General features: G+C 45.9%; 1 protein-coding gene across 2 annotated transcripts in view; it reads left to right on the forward strand.

The window, feature by feature from the left end:
- The window catches only part of STK31 (serine/threonine kinase 31), a 369,252-nt gene that overhangs the window by 30,229 nt on the left and 318,745 nt on the right, over positions 1-20,278 (forward strand). The gene's annotated exons all lie outside the window — the stretch shown is intronic.

Here is a 20,278-nt window from a genome sequence, read left to right on the forward strand (position 1 = left end):
GCTTTGCCACTTTTTATTAGCCAACAGAGAAAATTTTATAAATTTTTCATCATTTGTTGCTATGTTTTTTTCAGCTTTTCATCCACTTTTATAAAAAAAAAAACAATATTTTATTTTCCCCAGTCGTCTTCCAAGTCAGCCCTTGAGAGATGGAGCTCCTCCTCACAATTTAGGAAACACGTTGCCAATAATTTTTCCTCCCTTTAAGAGGCGGTCCCTCAGGTCCCTGGTCAGTCTTAGTGTTTCCTCCGTCCGGAGGAGACATGTTGCCAGAGGACCTGAGGGGGCTCCATCTCTCAAGTGCTGGCCAGGGCAGGGGTCCAGCTGGGACAGCGCTGTGTGTAAAAGCTGCGGGCGCAGCCATACACAAAAACGAGCGGGGGAGCCTCAGAGCGGCAGGGGGTCAGGTGACCTTACCAGGAGCCGTGCAGCGTGATCGGAGGAGGACGGTGTACGGCCACGGGCAACCCTCGATGTGCAGAGGTGTCCCGGTTTGGGAATTCTTCTGTGCCCAGGCGTGGAGTAGGCGCCATTTCCTCATCCCCTTGGCGGTTTTCGGCGGGGGGGGCGTGTTCCTTCAGCTGACGCCGCTTGACCCGGAAGACGCAGGCGCGTCAATTCCGGGGCGGGGTGACGTCATCGGCGTGCGCCGGGGAGCTGGTCATTCCCCTTAAAGGCGCGGGAATTTCAAACAGGCCGGCGGTGCTATACACGTGCGATACGGCTGCAGGGGACAGCAGAGACGCCACAGTGTGCCAGGATGCTGGAAGAAGATGACATATCGTCGGGCCAGGCTCCAGGAGGCGAAAGCACCAGCAGGATGCAGGTAGGCACCAGTGTGGTGGCCTTTGTATTCGTTTATATGGGACAGCAGCTAGTGGTGGTGGCACTAGCTTAGCTGGGGCTCACAGGGGTAGTGTCACCGGGTGTGCACTAGAAATAATGGTGGAATGTAATCTCACCGCCATGGGGCCCCTGTGTTTGTCTTTTATACAGGTGAAAACACCAAAAGAGCCAAAGCCCATTCCCAAAAAGTGGTGTGCTAAGTGTAATACCAAGATGCCTGTGGAATACACTGAACCGCTATGCCAGACTTGCATGGACAAGCTGGTACAAAAACAATCTGACGCAGTTTATGCAAAAATTTTTGGATCCGTGAGGGAAGATATGGCTAACACCTTTAAGGATCTCAAAAAATTTATCTCAGAAGTCAAAACCCCAGTAGTTCCTTCTGGAAGTCCCTCTCCTATGGCCTCTCCCAGATCTGAAGTCGCATCGGGGTCGCATGAGTCTGTGAGGGAGCGAGCAGGCAGCAGCGCAGCTAGCGTTTTGGCCAGCGATGACTCTGAACCAGAACAAGAGGAGGGGGGTGAAGAAAGAAAGGCACCAAATTACAAATTATCACTAGAAGAAGTGGATGATTTACTTGGGGCCATTTATGAAACCCTGGAAATTGAACATGAAAGGGAGGAACCTTCCAAGCATGACCTAATGTATCAGGGTCTGAGGAAGAAAAATTCCAAGGTGTTCCCAGTGCATCAGGTGATGTCTGACACCGTAATTAATGAATGGAGAGATCCAGAGAAAAAAACATTCTTTGCAGCAAGTCACAAAAAACGTTTCCCTTTTAGTGACGATCCAAAAGAAGTTTGAAACAAAAATCCAAAACTGGATGCACCACTTTCAAAAGTGTCCAAAAATTCTGCATTGGCTTTTGAAGACATGGGTCATCTAAAAGAGGCTATGGACAAAAAGGGTGATATTATCCTAAAAAGAGCCTGGGAGACAAGTGTCGCTAGCTTAAAACCAGCGCTAGCTACCACCTGTGTTGCAAGAAACATGGAATTCTGGCTAACCCAGTTACAGGAACACATTAAAAACGGTACACCTAGAGAGGAAATCTTGAAGACACTTCCAGTACTCTCTAAAGCGGTGGGTTATATTGCAGATGCTTCTGCAGAATCCGTAAAACTGGCAGCAAGGTCAGGTGGACTAGCCGTCGCAGCTAGGCGTGCGATTTGGATGAAGACCTGGACAGGTGACGCTGCATCCAAAAATAGACTTTGCAATTTGCCTTTCACAGGAGACTTGCTGTTCGGCTCAGGCTTAGATGAGGCTTTGGAGCGAACAGCGGATAGGAAGAAGTCCTTTCCTACGGAAAAACGAAAATTCCAACAAAAAAGATTTTTTCAGGGGAAAAGAAATCGACCACAAGAGGGGAAGAAAGAATTCCCAAAGAAAAATTGGACAGGTCAAAAGGGAAACCAAAAGAGTAACCCACTCTTTGGCGCTGCTAACACAGCCGCCAAGCAATGACAACCAGATGCCAGTAGGGGGAAGACTGGCTGCCTTCCTACCTCAGTGGCAAAAGGCGACAGCCAATCAATTTATTTTAGAAATAATCGCAAAAGGTTACTCGCTGGAGTTCAGTTGTCATCCTCCAGAGAGATTCCTATTAACGAAGCTTCCCAGAGATTCGGAAAAAGCAAAAGCTCTTCCTCTGTTGCTGGGGGAAATGGTGGATCAAAATGTCCTTATCCCAGTTCCAGAGAAGGAAAAAAGAAAGGGTTTTTACTCTCACGTATTCATAGTCAAGAAGCCCTCCGGGAAGTTCCGTCTAATACTGAATCTCAAACCTTTGAATCAATCGATTCAATACAAAAAATTCCGCATGGAATCCATTTTTTCTGTCAAGAACATTCTGCAACCAGAAACATTCATGGCGACCATGGATCTCAGGGACGCATATCTTCACATTCCAATCAGAGAAGAATCCCAGAGATACCTAAGGTTAGCTGTAGAAATAGACGGGAAGGAATACCACTTCCAAAGCAGAGCTCTTCCGTTCGGGCTGTCCTCATCACCGAGGATATTCACCAAAGTGTTGGCAGAGGTTCTAGCCCCTCTAAGGTTAAAAAAGATGACAGTAATTCCTTATCTGGACGACCTACTGTTCGCAGCTCCATCAGAAGCACAGCTGATAAGGAATCTCAACGAAGCTCAACGGTGGTTGAAATCCCTGGGTTGGATCCTAAACTTGGAAAAGTCAAACCTTTGTCCCACCCAAAACATTCGGTTTCTGGGGTATCTACTCAGTTCTACAGAACAGAAAACATTTCTTCCACAAGAAAAAATTCAAAACCTCATCACGAGGGTAGGTTCTATTCAGAACAATCTACCGATCACAATCAGAGAACTGATGTCGGTTCTGGGACTGATGACGTCATCGATTCCGGCAGTCCAGTGGGCAAAATTTCACCTAAGACCACTTCAGATTTTTCTCTTAAAGAATCAAAGAGGAGATCTGGACAAAGCTGTGTTGCTCCCAACATCAGTAAAAAGATCGCTATGGTGGTGGAGAACCCACACAAATCTAAACCAAGGTCTGGCTTGGTCATTCCAGGTATCCCAGAAGTTGACAACGGATGCGAGCAGTTGGGGTTGGGGAGCTCACCTGGCGGGGCAACCTGCTCAGGGGAGATGGTCCCCAGAGGAAACCAAACAATCCTCAAATTGGAGAGAGCTCATGGCAATAGCCAAAGCCATGAAGGTTGAACCAGCTGAGGAGTCCCCACATCCTGGTACTGTCAGACAATGCCACAGCAGTGGCTTATCTAAACAAACAAGGGGGCACAAGAAGTCCCTCTCTAAGTTGCATCTCCAACCAGATATGCCGGTGGGCAGAAGGGAACTTACTTTCACTAAGTGCAGTTCACCTGAAAGGGGAAGACAATCAAGTGGCGGACTTCCTCAGTCGCCAGGAGATCTCCCAGGAGGAATGGGCATTACATCCAGAGGTTTTCAAAGAGATTACAGTCCGCTGGGGAGTCCCAAGTGTAGACCTGTTTGCTTCGAGAAAGAATACTCAGGTGAAGTATTTCTTCTCTCTAAACCAGCAAGACCATCCGCTGGGAATAGATGCTCTCCAGAACTCCTGGAACTTCAGGATGTGCTATGCCTTCCCTCCAGTTCATCTGATCCCAAGAGTGATAAAAAAGTTTCTTCAAGAACAAACGAAACTCATACTAGTTGCACCATACTGGCCCAAGAGAGCCTGGTTCTCCCAGCTCCTCAGTCTCTCAGCGGAAGAACCATGGCTTCTACCTCACAGGACAGACCTGATGTGTCAGGGTCCACTAACCGGCCTAAAGCAAGAAGATTTCAAGTGGGCGGCCTGGTTACTGAAGAGGACCTTTTAAGATCAAAGGGACTCTCAGAAAGGGTAGTAAAAACGCTTCTGAGTGCCAGGAAGCCGAACACCAGAGCCATCTATAGAAAGGTTTGGAGAAGATTCAACAGTTGGTGCACAGAGAATCAAAGACAGAGAATGGACACTCCAACGGTCCTTGAATTCTTACAACAAGGCGCTGATAAAGGGCTAGCGCTCAGTACACTGAAGGTGCAGGTGGCAGCACTTTCAGTGTACTTAGAAAGGACACTACAAAAGGACCCTTTGGTCTCTCGATTTTGCAGAGCATTGGCAAAACATAAAAAACCCAAAATTAGAAAGTGTCCCACATGGGATCTATCGGTGGTGCTTAGGGGGATTATCAAAGGTCCTTTTGAACCACTTCAAGAAACATCCTTGAGATTACTAACCTTAAAGACGGTTTTTCTTGTGGCCATTACCACGGCAAGAAGAATTGGAGAAATTCAAGCCTTGTCAGTAAAAGAACCTTTTTTAAAGATCTATGATGATAGAATAGTTCTTCAAACTGATCCGGGATTCGTGCCAAAAGTGGCATCAACTTTTCACAAGTCCCAGGATATTGTGTTACCTTCTTTTTGTACTTCTCCAAAAAACGACAAGGAACAAAATTTAAGTTTTCTAGACGTCAGACGGTGTCTACTTCAATATCTAGAAGTAACCAATGAGTTTAGATTATCAGATAATTTATTTGTGTTGTATGCCGGCCAACAAAAGGGCAAACAGGCGTCCAAAAATACGATCGCCAGATGGATTAAGGCAGCTATCCTGGAGTGCTACAATGTGATGGAAAAAACACCTCCAGAAGATCTTAAAGCTCACTCTACAAGAGCTTCAGCAGCCTCGTGGGCAGAAAAAGCAGGGGCCACTCCAGAACAAATATGCAAAGCTGCAACATGGTCAAGATTTTCGACTTTTGTACAACATTACAGGCTGGATCTGATTTCCAGCCAGGACCAGGTTTTTGGGAGGAAAGTCCTCCAGGCTGTTGTCCCGCCCTAGATCTGGTGAGTTCTTGATTATCCTCTCAAGGGCTGACTTGGAAGACGACTGGGGAAAAAGCAGAGTTAGATTCTTACCGGTAACTCTGTTTCCAGTAGTCTTCCAAGGCAGCACGATCCCACCCTTAAATGTCTAACCTTGTGGGGTTGTGTTGTGTATTCTATATCATTTCAGATTCCGGCCTTCGGTTCTCGGGGATGACTGACCAGGGACCTGAGGGACCGCCTCTTAAAGGAAGGAAAAATTATTGGCAACGTGTTTCCTAAATTGTGAGGAGGAGCTCCATCTCTCAAGGGCTGCCTTGGAAGACTACTGGAAACAGAGTTACCGGTAAGAATCTAACTCTGCTTTTTTTTTGTTAGGGGTTAATTTATGTGTTTTTTAATTATTTAATTTATTATATTTTTTATTAGGTTAGGATTAGTGGTTAATATTAAGGTTAGGGCTTGTGGTTATTGGGTGTTAATATTAGGGGTTAGGGTTATTTTTATTTATTTTTATTTGTTTTTATAGTTGGTTTTATGTAATTTTTATTGAAAGAGGGGTTTTGCACAAAAACAAAACAAGTAACGGTGATGAGTATTACTCAATCAAAAACAAATGAGTGATAAACTGTGCGCAAATGATATAAAAATATAGATGCGTAGAGAAAACTATAAAATATAAAGTGAAGTGAAAAATAGTGAAAAGTGTCCCATAAGTAAACTGCAGTGATGAGCTGCCAAATGGGAATAAGGATGCAGTTAAGTGTCCACTAGGCCAGGTCTAAATAAATGACTGACAGATGAATGGTCATATCCGTAAAAGGGCTCCCAGAACTCTCACCTCAATGACAAAAGTATAGGGCATCAAAGATATCCTCGGTGTCAACCACCTCCTTGCAGCCACAGCGTCTTCCCACCTGTCACACTCCGGTCCAGAGGAGGGGGGAGAGAGAGAACATAAAAGCCTCCGATTGTGTAGTATATAAACCCAGGGGGAAATTTTTATCAAGATTAACCTGCGCTTACATCAAACATAAAAAATCGTGCAATAACAACTTAAAACGACCAGCGGCGTCCTCGGCACCTGCTTACGTCACTCCAGGTGTACGTCCGTCCAATCACTACACGTTACGACACGGTCACGTGTCTTCATCTGGGGAACCTGATTGGTGGTGGCGCTTGTGTTTTTATATATCTATAAACCGGAAGTTGAATCGCGGCCATTTTGTTGTAGTCCGCCGCATACAATATACTGAGGCCATTATATTGGTTGTCTGACACATCAGATACTGGCGGTGATTGGCTAAAAACGGGTAGCATCACACAAATAACTTTACGGACCCAACGAATGAAGTGAAAGTAGTAAACCTTGGCGGACAATACAATATTGTAATTGCCATAAAACGGGATAAAATTAATATATAAAATAGATTCACATGATAAAATTAATTAAAATGAGTTAAAAAGCGATAAAATCCAATATTCAATATTAAAACTGAAGGTGCAGCCTAATTGGGAGAGTACCTTCTGCAAGATATATGTATTAATACACTAGCAGAGAAAACTCACTAATGAACAAGAGAGATATAACTCTCACCTGTGAGTGACTAGTCTAATATACTATAATTAATGTTCAAATAGTTGGGCCAAAGGCATATATAGGCCTGCAATAAGCCAAACGGCAAGAGGATATATTAAATAGGAATAGTGCCTCCTATGGACATACGGTGATCGCACACCTGGTTTGTCGCATGCTCTGACAAATATATATAAATATATTCCATCTCTCATCTCTCATCTCGCATGTCGCATGTCGCATGTCTCATGTCTCATCTCTTTCTAAAAAAAAAAAAAAAAAGAGTCAAATTACTAAGAAAACTGTTGAGATCGAATTCAACATTCTTTCCTCCTGGTACAAGTGTACGCATGCTGTGTATCCATTTAGACTCTTTGACTTATGGTTCTTACTAGGGTTGTCCCGATACCAGTATCGGTATCGGGACCGATACCGAATATTTGCGGGAGTACTCGTACTCCCGCAAATACCCCCGATACTAAAATATAATACTTGTTTCCCCCCCCGCCGCGGCCGCAAACCCGTCGCCGCAAAGCCGCCGCCGTTAATCAGCGTGCAGGGAACAGCTTTCGTTTGAATAGCTGTATCCCCGCCGCGTATAGACACTCCCCCTTGCGCGGGATTGGACGGATGATCTGTCCAATCCCGCGCAGGGGGGGAGTGTCTATACGCGGCGGGGATACAGCTATTCAAACGAAAGCTGTTCCCCGCACGCTGATTAACGGCGGCACGTGCGGCATCAAGGTATGGGGGACATGGCTGGAATGTGGAGTACATGGCTGCATTATGTGGGGGACATGGCTGCATTATGTGGGGGACATGGCTGCATTATGTGGGGGACATGGCTGCAATATGTGGGGGACATGGCTGCAATATGTGGGGGACATGGCTTCAATATGTGGGGGACATGGCTGCAATATGTGGGGGACATGGCTGCATTTGGGGACAAGGCTGCATTTGGGGACACATTTAAAAAAAAGTATCGGTACTTGTACTCAGTCCTAAAAAAGTGGTATCGGGACAACTCAGTTCTTACCTTATGACTACCTCTCCAGGATGGGTTATATTTTTCGATCCCCCAAAATTGGAGTCGGGTCCCGATTATGAACACGGTCAAAGTGCCTAGAAACATGTTTCGGGAAACCCTTAATTATATTTTGGACATGCTCTTTAATTCTCACCTTCAATGCCCTTTTTGTCCTTCCCACATATTGGAGGTTACAGCTACATTATAGCACATATACAACAACCTCCGTGTGACACCCAATAAAGTCTCTAATTGCGTGTTGTTTCTCCTTTGTTTTGTAGCAACAAACTCAGTTCTTTTCTTTTGGAATCTATGTGACTAACGACACGCATAGCACCCCTTACAGCAAGGGTCTCAAACTGGTGGCCATCCAGCTGTTGTAAAACTAGTCCCATCATGCCTCTGCCTGTGGGAGTCATGCTGGTAACTGTCATTCTTGCAATGCCTCATTGGACTTGTAGTTTTGCAACAGCTGGAGGGCCGCCAGTTTGAGACGCCTGCCTTACAAGGAAAAAAACCTTTTCTGGAAAAAAATGTATACCCAGGTTTCGGTGAAGGTTCAACTACTGATTTGACAATAAGATCTCTAAGATTAGGTGCTCTTGTAGACAATCCTCGGTTTGTCTGGGAGGATTTTCTGTAGATCTTTGTCGTTTCTCAAGATGTGCCAGTGTCTTCTGATCACCATGGCAACATCTTTATGTTGGTATTTGTAGTCAAGAATTAGTCCCGGTGCTGCTTGTTGATGGATGATTTTTTCTTTATCCTGTAACCTCACATTCCTGTCCATTCTACCGACATTTTCTATTTGATTTTTCACCCATGATTCTTCATAGCCTTTCTCCTTAAAGCGGTGGTTCACCCTAAAAACGACCTTCCCCTATTACACTGCCCCCCCGCATTACAATACGATTATGCCTTTAATTTTTTTTTTTGCTGCTGTACATACCTGGGTACAGCTATTCACCCGTGTCCTCCGGGTTGTGAGTCCCGCGGGAGTGGGCGTTCCTAACATGGCGGTGATTGACGTTTTGACTAAAAAATGAGCTCCCCCCCCCCCGTCGCGTAAGCCGTGTCACGACTGGCGAAAGGAGCCGAACGGCGATGCGCAGTATAGCGCCGACTCGCCGTTCGGCTCCTTCCGCCGATCGTGACGCTGCTTATGCGACGGGGGGAGCTCGTTTTTTAGTCAAAACGTCAATCACCGCCATGTTGTGAACGCCCACTCCCGCGGGACTCGCAACCCGGAGGACACGGGTGAATAGCTGTACCCAGGTATGTACAGCAGCAAAAAAAAAATTAAAGGCATAATCGTATTGTAATGCGGGGGGGGGGGGGCAGTGTAATAGTGGAAAGTTGTTTTTAGGGTGAACCACCGCTTTAAATCTTGAACCAATAATCTCTGCTTGAAGTATATAATCACTTTCTTTTGTACAGTTCCTTCTTATTCTTACGAGCTGTCCCCTCGGGATATTAAAAAGCCATGGTTTTAAAATGGCAACTATCCATAGAGAGGTAACTGTTGGTGTCCACATTTTTAAAATGCGTTTTAGTGACTATTTTACCTTTTCCAGGCTGATGTTTCAATCTAGAAAATCTACAGCTTTCTCATCTATTTTCCACACCAAGGCTATGTTCTTATCATTCCTATTGAGTGTTTCCAGGAAGCTTTCCAGGGTGTCTCTACTGCCATTCTATAAGATGATTAAATCATCAATATATCTTTTGTAGAGGGCTAATTTTACAGGAGTGTTCTCATAAACTGCAGTTTCCTCCCATAGTGCCATGAAGGCATTAGCCACACTAGGCGCAAATTTAGCCCCCATGGCTATACCGATGGCCTGTTTGAAATAAGTTCGGTCATACCAAAAATAGTTAGATTTCAAGCAGAAATCCAGACATTTTAAAGTGGAGTTCCACCCTATTTTACAACTCCTCTTCATCCCCTGCTGCTCTGTCCCCTTAAACAAATTTTGGCATATATTTAAAAAAAAAACAAACTCCGTTTTATTCGTCTTGTAAATCTCCTCCCGCCGCGGCGAGAGCCCTGAGCGAGCCATCCCCCCCCTCCGCAATGCTTCCTGGGAGATGTTTGGCAGAAGGCAGTTTGCTGTGCACGGATTTCCCTAAGCCACGCCCTCCCGTTTCTTATTGGCCATTCATGCCTAGAGGGGCGGCTGATGTCCTCTTACCATGGAGCCGGACGCTAGTTAAGCTCCACTAGCCACTTCTCACCGATGATCGGCGGCAGCCAGCACCCCCCCCCTGCCCCCAGTTTTTTTTAAATTACCCCGTTTGCGGCATATTAAAAAAACGGAGAAGGGGGGGCGCGGGTGCCGCGATTAGGGGGATATAAAAAAAAAACGAGAAGGGGGGGGGCGCGTGCCAGGATCGCGGCACCCGCGCTGCCCCCCTTCTCCACTTTTTTTTTATATCCCGCGAACACCCCGATTTCCCCCCCCGCCTCTCCGTTTTTTTCTATGTCCCGCAGCCGCCGAAGCCCCTCACCCCCGCTTATCAGTATTTGGTGGGGGTGCGATGCAATGTGCGGGGGGCGCTGCAATGTGATTTGGCGGGTGCAATGCGATTTGCTGGGGCGATGCGATTTGCCGGGGGGACGCTGCGATGGAGGAGCACACACACACACACACAGAACAATAAATATATATAACAAGATATATATATATATATATATATATATATATATATATATATATATATATATATATATATATATATATATATATATATATATATATATTATAATTTCATGCGGTTTATTTCCGGGTTCCTGCAGGGAGGAGAGGTTTGCATAGATAAGGACAACTTCCTCTAACAATGCCGTTGCTATGGAAACCTGACATGAAACCTATTACACCGCTTGTGCAGCACTGAGCGTGTGCGAGATCTGCAAGCATGAAATCCAGGAAGTAATACAGTCTGGCTTCAAATGCCCACACTTAAGGTGGCCACGGTCTAATGCTAGTTTATAACCTTTCAAAATGCTGTAATAACCTAACAAAACGGACCTTAGTTTGCAGACTAACTTTACTAAAATACATTAAGCTTATGTATTATTGGGGTATTTTTATTTAAAAAGTGTAATTTTGGCCGGTACTCCAGTTTAACCACTTCCATACTGGGAACTTAAACACCCCTCCTGACCAGACCAATTTTCAGCTTTCAGCGCTCGCAATTTGAATGAGAATTACTCAGTCATGCAACACTACCCAAATTATTTTTTTTTGTCCTTTTTTTTTCCCCCACAAATAGAGCTTTCTTTTGGTGGTATTGATCACCTCTGGGTTTTTTTTATTTTTTTGCGCTATTAATGAAAAAAGACTGAAAATTTTTGAAAAAAAATGATTTTTTCTTAGTTTCTGTGATAAAATTTTGCAAATTATAAATTTTTCTTCATAAATTTTGGCCACAATTTATACTGCTACATGTCTTTGATAAAAATAACCCAAATTTTTTGGAAATTATTTGGTCTGTGTGAAAGTTTTAGAGTCTACAAGCTATAGTGCAAATCATAAAAAATTGTCACATCTGATCAGACCTGATGTACTGAAGGCCTATCTCATTTCTTGAGACCCTAACAAGCCAGGAAAGTACAAATGCCCCCCAAATAACCCCCTTTTGGAAAGTAGACATTCCAAGGTATTTAGTAAGAGGCATGGTGAGTTATTTGAAGTTGCTACTCCTCCTGAGTAAAACGATACCCCATGTGTGAGGCTTTTTCACTGCCTGGCCACATACAGAGGGCCAAAATGCAGGGGGCGCAATCAGGGGTTTTAGGAGCATAAATTGCACATCTAACTAGTTGACTACCTATTACACTTTTGAAGGCCCTGGAACACCAGGACAATGGAATTACCCACAACGTGACCCCATTTTAGAAAGCTAACACCCCAACGTATAATCTATGAGGCATAATGAGTCTTTTGAACATTTTATTTTTTTCCAGCAGTTTTTGGAATATGTGGAAAAAAATGAAAACGCTTTTTTTTTTTTTTTTTTACACAAAGCTGTCCATTTATAAGATATTTCCAACACATAGCATTTAGATAGCAAAAATGACACCCCAAAATAAATTCTGCTACTCCTGAGTACAACGGTACCATATGTGTGAGACTTCTACACAGCCTGACCACATACAGAGATCCAACATGCAAGGAACACCGTCGGGTGTTCCAGAGACACATAGCATGCACATAGCAAGAATTACACCCCAAAATACATTATGCTGAGCAAAGCGTAAACAAAAGATTACCTGTGGTAATAGTAGCGCAGTTCTACACAGCAGGATAGCACTGGTCCAGGCAGCAGGCAGGGACTTGGTCAGCAACGTCCAGGCAGGGATACTGTCCCGTCAGGGTTAGTGCAGGTGGTCAGTTCATGCAACAGGCAGAGGCATGATGGCATAGGTCCTACAGGCAGCAGGCAGAAGTAGGGCCTCGTTCAGGACAGAATGGGGACAGGGGTAGAGGCTTCTCCCACCCAAATCTCTTTGAAGCCTCCGGGCAACCAGACCCTAATCTTGGATGAGAAAACAAAAAAAGTTTTCTTCATCCAAAAAAACTTTTCTGGAGCCCCTCGCATATGTGAGACCCCTGTGTTGAATCCCACTAGTCCAATAGCAGGGTACAAGATCAGTCCATGAGGCAGGCAAAAACATGGTCAAACAGTCCGAGGTCAGTTCCAGATCAGGCAGAGGCATTACAAAATCGTTAGGCAGAATCGTGGTCGAAAAACAAGCCGGGGTCAGTTACAGGGCAGGCAGTGGCATAAGGGGTGTATAGGTGTGTAAAGGCAGGAACAGAGGATTACGTTTACCATACTAAACTAATAATTTAGTTTAGTATGGTAACGTCAAAAACAGTCAGTTACACAGAGGCCTGGTTGGGAAGGACAATCGGCACAATGATAAACTGAGTGTCGTCTGACTCCTTCACTGGCGCACACCTTGCATCTTTTTTGACCTCGTCGGCCTGTTGCTGTGGGAGGGACCTTATCTGGGAAATGGCGTTCGGAGAGTCGACTTAGAACATCTGATCGGATGTTTTGGGGTAGGTCGTTCGGGAATATCAGGGAAGTGGTGATTTCCTCCTGGTAGCCAAGGAAGGGTAGGGGGTTTTGGGTGGACTTGCGATAAATTATATAGGAATTGTATACGGCCAATTGAAAAAAATAAATGGCTACTTTTTTGTACCAATGGTACGTGCGTCTTGTGGCAAGGTGTATGGTTCCAACATTTGGTCGTTTAAAGTCAACCCCCCCCCCATGAACGAATTTTAGTCCCGAATACATGTTAGCTTGGATGGTGGTGCCACGCCTTCTGCGGGTTTCCACAAACGAATTGTTGTGGATGGAAGACAACATGTATACGTCTCTTCTGTCCTTCCACTTCACTGCAAGAACCTCCTTGTTGCGCAGACTTGCCGATTCCCCTTTTCTAAGCTTCTTATTCACAAGGCTTTGAGGAAAGCCTTTCCAGTTCTTTCTTGCCGTGCCACAAGCCGGGGTCTGCTTCCCATGAAGGTTGTGGAACAGGGGAAGAGAGGTATAAAAGTTATCGACGTACAAGTGGTAGCCTTTATCAAGTAGGGGGTTGATAAGTTGCCAAACCACTTTTCCACTTGTTCCCAAGTAGTCTGGGCAATTGGGGGGATGCAGCTGGGTGTCCTTCCCTTCGTAGACCAAGAAGGAATACAGGTACCCTGTGGCTCGTTCACAAAGTTTATAAACCTTCACCCCATAGCGGGCTCTTTTGCTGGGAATAAACTGCTTTATTTTCAGTCGGCCACAAAGTTTAACGAGGGACTCGTCTAAACATATGTGGTGTTCCGGGGTATATATTTGGGGGAATAATTCAGAAAAAATGTTTTAATAAGGGGGGAATTTTGAAAAGCCTGTCAATTTGGGTGATTTCGGGGAAGGCACTGGGTGTTATCGTTGAAGTGGAGGAACCTCATGATCATGAAATATCGGGATCTGGGCATTGTTGCAGAAAAGATTGGCATATGATAAATGGGGCGTTTGGACCAAAAGGAATGCTTTTCATTTTTTGGGTTGAGTCCCATGCAAAAGGTGAGGCCTAAAAAAATCCCGAACTCCTCAGTTAAAAATAAATCAAAAAAATTAATTGGGGAAAAATTTTCCGTGTCCACCTGGACTCCTGGCTGAGCAGTGAAAGGGGGAATGTTGGCTTCTCCGGAATTTGGAGGAAGCCACAAGGGGTACTGAAGGGCATAGGGAAGGTTTGCATGGGTCCTTGGCCTTGACCTGGTGGATGGCACTTCGGTGCTGGTGGATGGCACTTCGGTGCTGGTGGATGGCACTTCGGTGCTGGTGGATGGCACGACAGTGCTAGTGGATGGCACGACGGTGCTGATGGATGCCACTGCCTCCTCACCAGAGCGCCTTCTTTTGGCGGGCTGACTATCTTCCCCCTCTGAGCCTGTCGCTGTTCCACTGCTGTAGACTGGTTCATAGTCTACGTCCGAATCGGAATCCAAATGGGAATCGGAAGAAGAGAGCTCCCCGTTGCTCTCGTCAGCCGCTGAAATGATTTCATATGCCTGCCCGGCGGAAAAGCAACGTTTTGACATGGTTGCTGGCGACTTCACAGGTGTGTGGCACAGATGTGCACTGAGGCGGCAGGTGGGCACTGATCACTGGTGGGAACTGGTGGTACTGGTGGCACTGATATGCACTGATGCGGCAGGTGGGCACTGGTGGTACTGGTGGGCACTGATACGCACTGATGTGCACTGAGGCGGCACTGATCACAGGTGGGCACTGATCACAGGTGGGCACTGATCACAGGATGGCACTGGTGGCACAGATGGGCACTGATACGCACTGATGTGCACTGAGGCGGCAGGTGGGCACTGGTGGCACAGGTGGGCACTGATACGCACTGATGTGCACTGAGGCGGCAGGTGGGCACTGGTGGCACTGGTGGCACAGGTGGGCACTGATATGCACTGATGCGCACTGATGCGGCAGGTGGGCACTGATCACAGGTGGGCACTGGTACTGGTGGGCACTGATACGCACTGATGTGCACTGAGGCGGCACTGATCACAGGTGGGCACTAGTGGTACAGATGGGCACTGATGTGCACTGAGGCGGCACTGATCACAGGTGGGCACTGGTGGCACAGGTAGTACTGGTGGCACTGATTGGGGACTGATTGGGCACTTATTTGTAACACTGTAACAACTTTTCACTCAGAGTATCTCTCTCTCCTCACACGCGCTGTCTGTGTGAGGAGGGAGAGTCGGCAATGAGAGATGATCTCATATGTTTACATTTGAGATCATCTCTCATTGGCCGCACAGATCGCGTTGTAAATAGCCGCTGTGATTGGCTATTTACCGCGATCTGTTATTGGCTGTGTCCAAGGGACACGGCCAGAACAGAAGTTCCCTGCTGCGTGCTTGGAACGTGGAAAGGGGCGGCCGTAAAAAGACGGCGCCTCAGAAGTAGAACCACCCTGCGGCCGTATATAGTCGTACGGCCGTCGGGAAGTGGTTAAGAAGGCACTTCCTCTGTTTACAGATGAGATTACTGTGTTTTCGTAATGGCCACTTTGTTGCAAAGCAAGCATCATGATGTTGCACGATAGTATAAAGTGATGTTACGTCTGCTGTTGCCATTAATGTTCTCCCTTCAAGTACCGGCACTGTATCAAGCAGTTGCAAGATATGTTTTGTGTCTTTAAGGTAGACTTGTGTTTTTTGGACAGCAGGTTGTATAAAATCGATATACTGTCCCATCCTAGATGTCAGGGAGTAGGGGTGCAACAGATCGTGACCGATCCGTGATCCGAACGGGTCGCCCTGTTCGGATCGGCACACAACGCGATCCGCGGAGCTCTGCCTCGGCCTTAGGAAAGGCTTCGGCCTAGCTCCGGAGCGGTCGGCCATCTTGGTACACCCGGCCAGGCCAGTAGAAAGAGCTGTGGAGCCCCGAGCGCATAGCCTGTTGCACTCCCCACCTCTCGTCTGATTGCCAGCCCTGCCGTGTGACGTCACCGCCGCTTCCGCGTTACATTAGGTAGGAAGGTTATTGCTTAAACTGCATAATTGCGCACCTCAGTGCTGTTCAATGGCATCAGTGGGATGTTGCACACCTCGCTGCTGTATGACAGTAGGCTACACAAGTGTCCTGCTGCGCCAAAGCTGCGTACCTTTGCGGTGCACTAAAAACAAAACCAGTCTCCTCTGTTGGTGCTATACCTCCCCCTTCTCCAAGGTGTAATGCAAAAAAACATTCCTAAAAAGGTTACCTATGGCCACCCCAGACTACAACCTATAGTGTTCACACATACAGCGGCACTAAAAATGTTGTTTTTTAATTGCTGATCCGAAAAACGATCCGATCCGTGACTCCTGATCCGAGGATCGATCCGTGAGTTTTTTGATCCGTTGCACCCCTATCAGGGAGTCTATCCCATTGACTATGGGCCTCCCTGGTGGGTTCTCTTTAGATTTGTGGATCTTAGGAATGGTGTAAATCACTGGTATTCAACATGTCTCCGGTATGAGATATTTAGATTCCTTCTTATTTAGAATCGCTTTTTTAATTCCCAGATTAATTAGCAATCCCAACTCTATTTTATATTTCATGGTAGGGTTGCCCATTAATTTAATATAGGTATTATCATCCTGCAGTTGTCTACTAAGTTTCCCAGGGTACTGCTCTTTAGATTGTATCACGACGACTCCTCCCTTATCCGCCGGGCGGATCACAATATCTTTTCTTTGCGTTGGTAGTTTGATACCTTTTCTTTATATGTATCGGGTCTCCTCTTTTCTTTAGTTTCAGAGACTCCAGGTCTTGTAAAACTAGCCTTTTAAATACATCAATATGTTGATTATTTGATAGCTGAGGATTATACACCGAATTGTTTCTCAAAGTGCTGTGTAGGGGTGCATCTTTCTCACCTGCTTGGGCATTGTGAGGTATAAAGGAAATATTCAGAATAGACTTTTTAATAGTAAGCTTTCTTGCATATTTCTGTATTCCAATATATGTTTCAAACCTATTGAGTTTTTTTGTGGGAGCATGTTTCAAACCTTCTCCTTCTTCCGCAGTTATGGGTTTCCCACTCAGGTTCACGACATTTTCTCCAACTATTCTCTTTTTTGCTTGGAGTCTCTTTCCCGCTCTATTGCCTCTTTGTTCGGGGCTTAGTCTGTCCTCCTGTGTTCTTCTTGGTGAGCGGTATGATTCTTGCTGTCGTCGAGAGTATTCCCTCCTCTCCCTGTCTAAAAAAAGCCCTTTGTGCATTATAATCATATTGATTCTGATAGGGCCGCTGATCATAGTTGGACTCTTGATAGTTGCTTATGGGCTCAAATCTGTTTTATGTTGGTATAGGAGTTCTATCATATCCTCCATGGTAGTCATATTGTTGGGGTGGTCCTCCTATTATCTTTCTGGTTAGTTTGGTTGTTCTGCCCATTGTTGTAGGGTTTCTTGTACGGTTTTCTAAAGGGTTTTTTCCCTTTTTTCTTCAGGGTGCGTTGTCCATGATTGCCATTGTATGGTTGATCATAGTATGGTCTTCCATAGTTTGGGGGTTCGTGATAAGGTCTATTAACCTCAGTATGGGTATCCCTTTCTTCCAATCTAGATTCAGCACGATTGGGTATACGTGTTGGATCCAATATCCTAACTTCTCTCTCCGGTGTTAAATATGCCAAATTGGGTTGTGTATGCTCAACCTTTTGTTGCCATTTAAAAACTTGGTCTGACTTATAGTCGGCAACATCCCGTTGATACTTTTTCATCTTCCGTTGTTGCACTTCCAGATCTTTGGCTGTAAGATCTTTATTCAGTTGAGTAGCCAGTTTCTTGAAGTCTTCAGACTCCTTTTTGTGGCTCTATTTTGGATTTCAGCTCCTCTATCTGCTTATCTAGGATACGTACTTTACGTTGCTTCCGTTTTTCAATAGAAACTTCAAACTAGGGTTGTCCCGATACCACTTTTTTAGGACTGAGTACAAGTACCGATACTTTTTTTCAAGTAGTCGCCGATACCGAATACCGATACTTTTTTTAAATGTGTCCCCAAATGCAGCCATGTCCCCCCACATATTGCAGCCATGTCCCCCCACAGATGCAGCCATGTCCCCCCACAGATGCAGCCATGTCTCCCCCCCATCCAGCCATGTCTCCCCCCCATCCAGCCATGTCTCCCCCCCATCCAGCCATGTCTCCCCCCATCCAGCCATGTATCCCCCCATCCAGCCATCGTCTGCCCCAGGGGTCAAGTCCTGGGGGAAAAAGTGTGGGAACTCCCACCCAAGATCCACTCCCCCACCCAAAAAAAAATAAAAAAATAAAGATACGCTCATATGCATATATATTTCACACCCTTTTACATTACATAGCACCATGCATCACTGGACCCCCTTTACATTACACAGCACCTTTGGACCCCCTTTTCATTACACAGCACCTCTGGACCCCCTTTTCATTACACAGCACCCTGCATCACTGGACCCCCTTTTCATTACACAGCACCCTGCATCACTGGACCCCCTTTACATTACACAGCACCCTGCATCACTGGACCCCCTTTACATTACACAGCACCTCTGGACCCCCTTTACATTACACAGCACCTCTGGACCCCCTTTACATTACACAGCACCTCTGGACCCCCTTTACATTACACAGCACGGTTAAAACAGGATCAGGAGTGGGTTCACTTTACATGCTGTAACCTCACAGCAGTGAGGTAACGGGCCACCCATTCACTATCTCACAGTGTGGATATTATAGAGAAGATACCGTCACCACATTCAGCACATATCCAATGGACTTTCACATTTTTGAATGATTGCTATATACTATATCATGAAATAAGTTATTTTGTACTGCATCAGTTGGATTGCCACACATGCTTTGCACAGTTGTTTTGGCACTTTTATCATATTTAGCATTTGTGTTATTAAGGACTTGTTTGTTCTGTATTTTCACTTTACCATTGCTATAGTACTTGCTGGCAAGTTAAGTTACTATAATAATAAGGTTTGCACATAGCACTTTTTTTTGTTCCACATTTTTTTTAGCAACAGCACATAAGATTTGGAACTTTTGGCTATTTTCTTGCACATTGCACTTTTTACAACAGGGTACCTCTGTTGTGAGAAGTCCTCCAGTCGAGTGTCTGAGCGCGTTTGTGTGTTCCCAAAGAGGGTACAGCAATGCAGCAAGGACCACAAAGGGACCTGGACCGGGCGGGAGGCGATGGAAGTAGCTGAGCTGGGCACTGGGCAGGAGCCTCTGCGAAGGATGTGTAGCAATTGGCGGGACAAGCCGGGCGCACTCGTATGACGTCATCGGGAGCGTGGGTGTTGCCGTGGTGACAGAAAAGGACGGAAGGAGACAGGACTCGGGTACAGTTGTAAATTCGCTGCCTGTCACAATGCGTCTGCTCGAGTCCTGCAACAGGAACGACGTGTGCGGGGACGTCGTTCCCGCAGGACTCGAGCCCTGGTCTGCCCCCATCCAGCCATGTTCCACTTACCTGCATCCCCGCTGCCGCCGACGACTGTGTAATACGCCGGGAACGTTACAGTTTTGAATCGCTGTAATGATTGGCCCCGCGCTGCGTATAGACACTCCCCCTTGCTCGGGATTGGACAGTTCACCCGAGCAAGGGGGAGTGTCTATGCGCAAATCATTACAGCGATTCAAAGCTGTAATGTTCCCGCCCGTATTACACAGTCGGCGGTAGCGGGGATGCGGCGTAACGGCGGCGGATTGCGGCTTCGGTTGCGGCGGCCGGCGGCGGTCGGCGGGGGGGGACGCAAGTATTCTATTTAGGTATCGGGGCGGGGTATCGGCGTCTGAGTACCGCCGAGAAAACTCGGAATCGGTCCCGATACCGATACTAGTATCGGTATCGGGACAACCCTACTTCAAACCTTCCACACTTCTATTATTAAAGAATTCAAACCACTCATCGATTTGACTTCTTTTCGGTCAAACCGTCATTCGGGGGTAATTCCCACCGGAGTCTACGGGGGACAATATTTTCCCTTATATACCTATCGAAAGTATTAATGTCCCACCAAAGACTTGCTTTTTTCTCCATGTGGTGACCTAGCTTCCTGACTAAGCTTTCAAGGTCCATATTACGTGTTATGTTATGTGGGTTAAAGACATCATCGAGATTTACATTTCTATTCTCAACGAATGAAAAAACATCCACAATGGCAGCAAAAGTGAATAAGTAAATAAACAGTGAGTAGTATAAAGTGTCCTTCGCTATTTTAAAATGATATGAAACCAAACAAAATAGTGAAAATGCAGCAAAACCTAATAGTGTTTACAATACACAAGTGAAATAGAAATTGAAGGTTCCCCAGATGAAGACGCGTGACTGCGTCGTAACGCGTAGGGATTGGACGGACGTACACCTGGAGTGACGTAAGCAGGCGCCGAGGATGCCGCTGGAC

The sequence above is a fragment of the Rana temporaria genome, chromosome 5 (assembly GCF_905171775.1).
Source record: "Rana temporaria chromosome 5, aRanTem1.1, whole genome shotgun sequence".
NCBI classification, from domain to species: domain Eukaryota; kingdom Metazoa; phylum Chordata; class Amphibia; order Anura; family Ranidae; genus Rana; species Rana temporaria.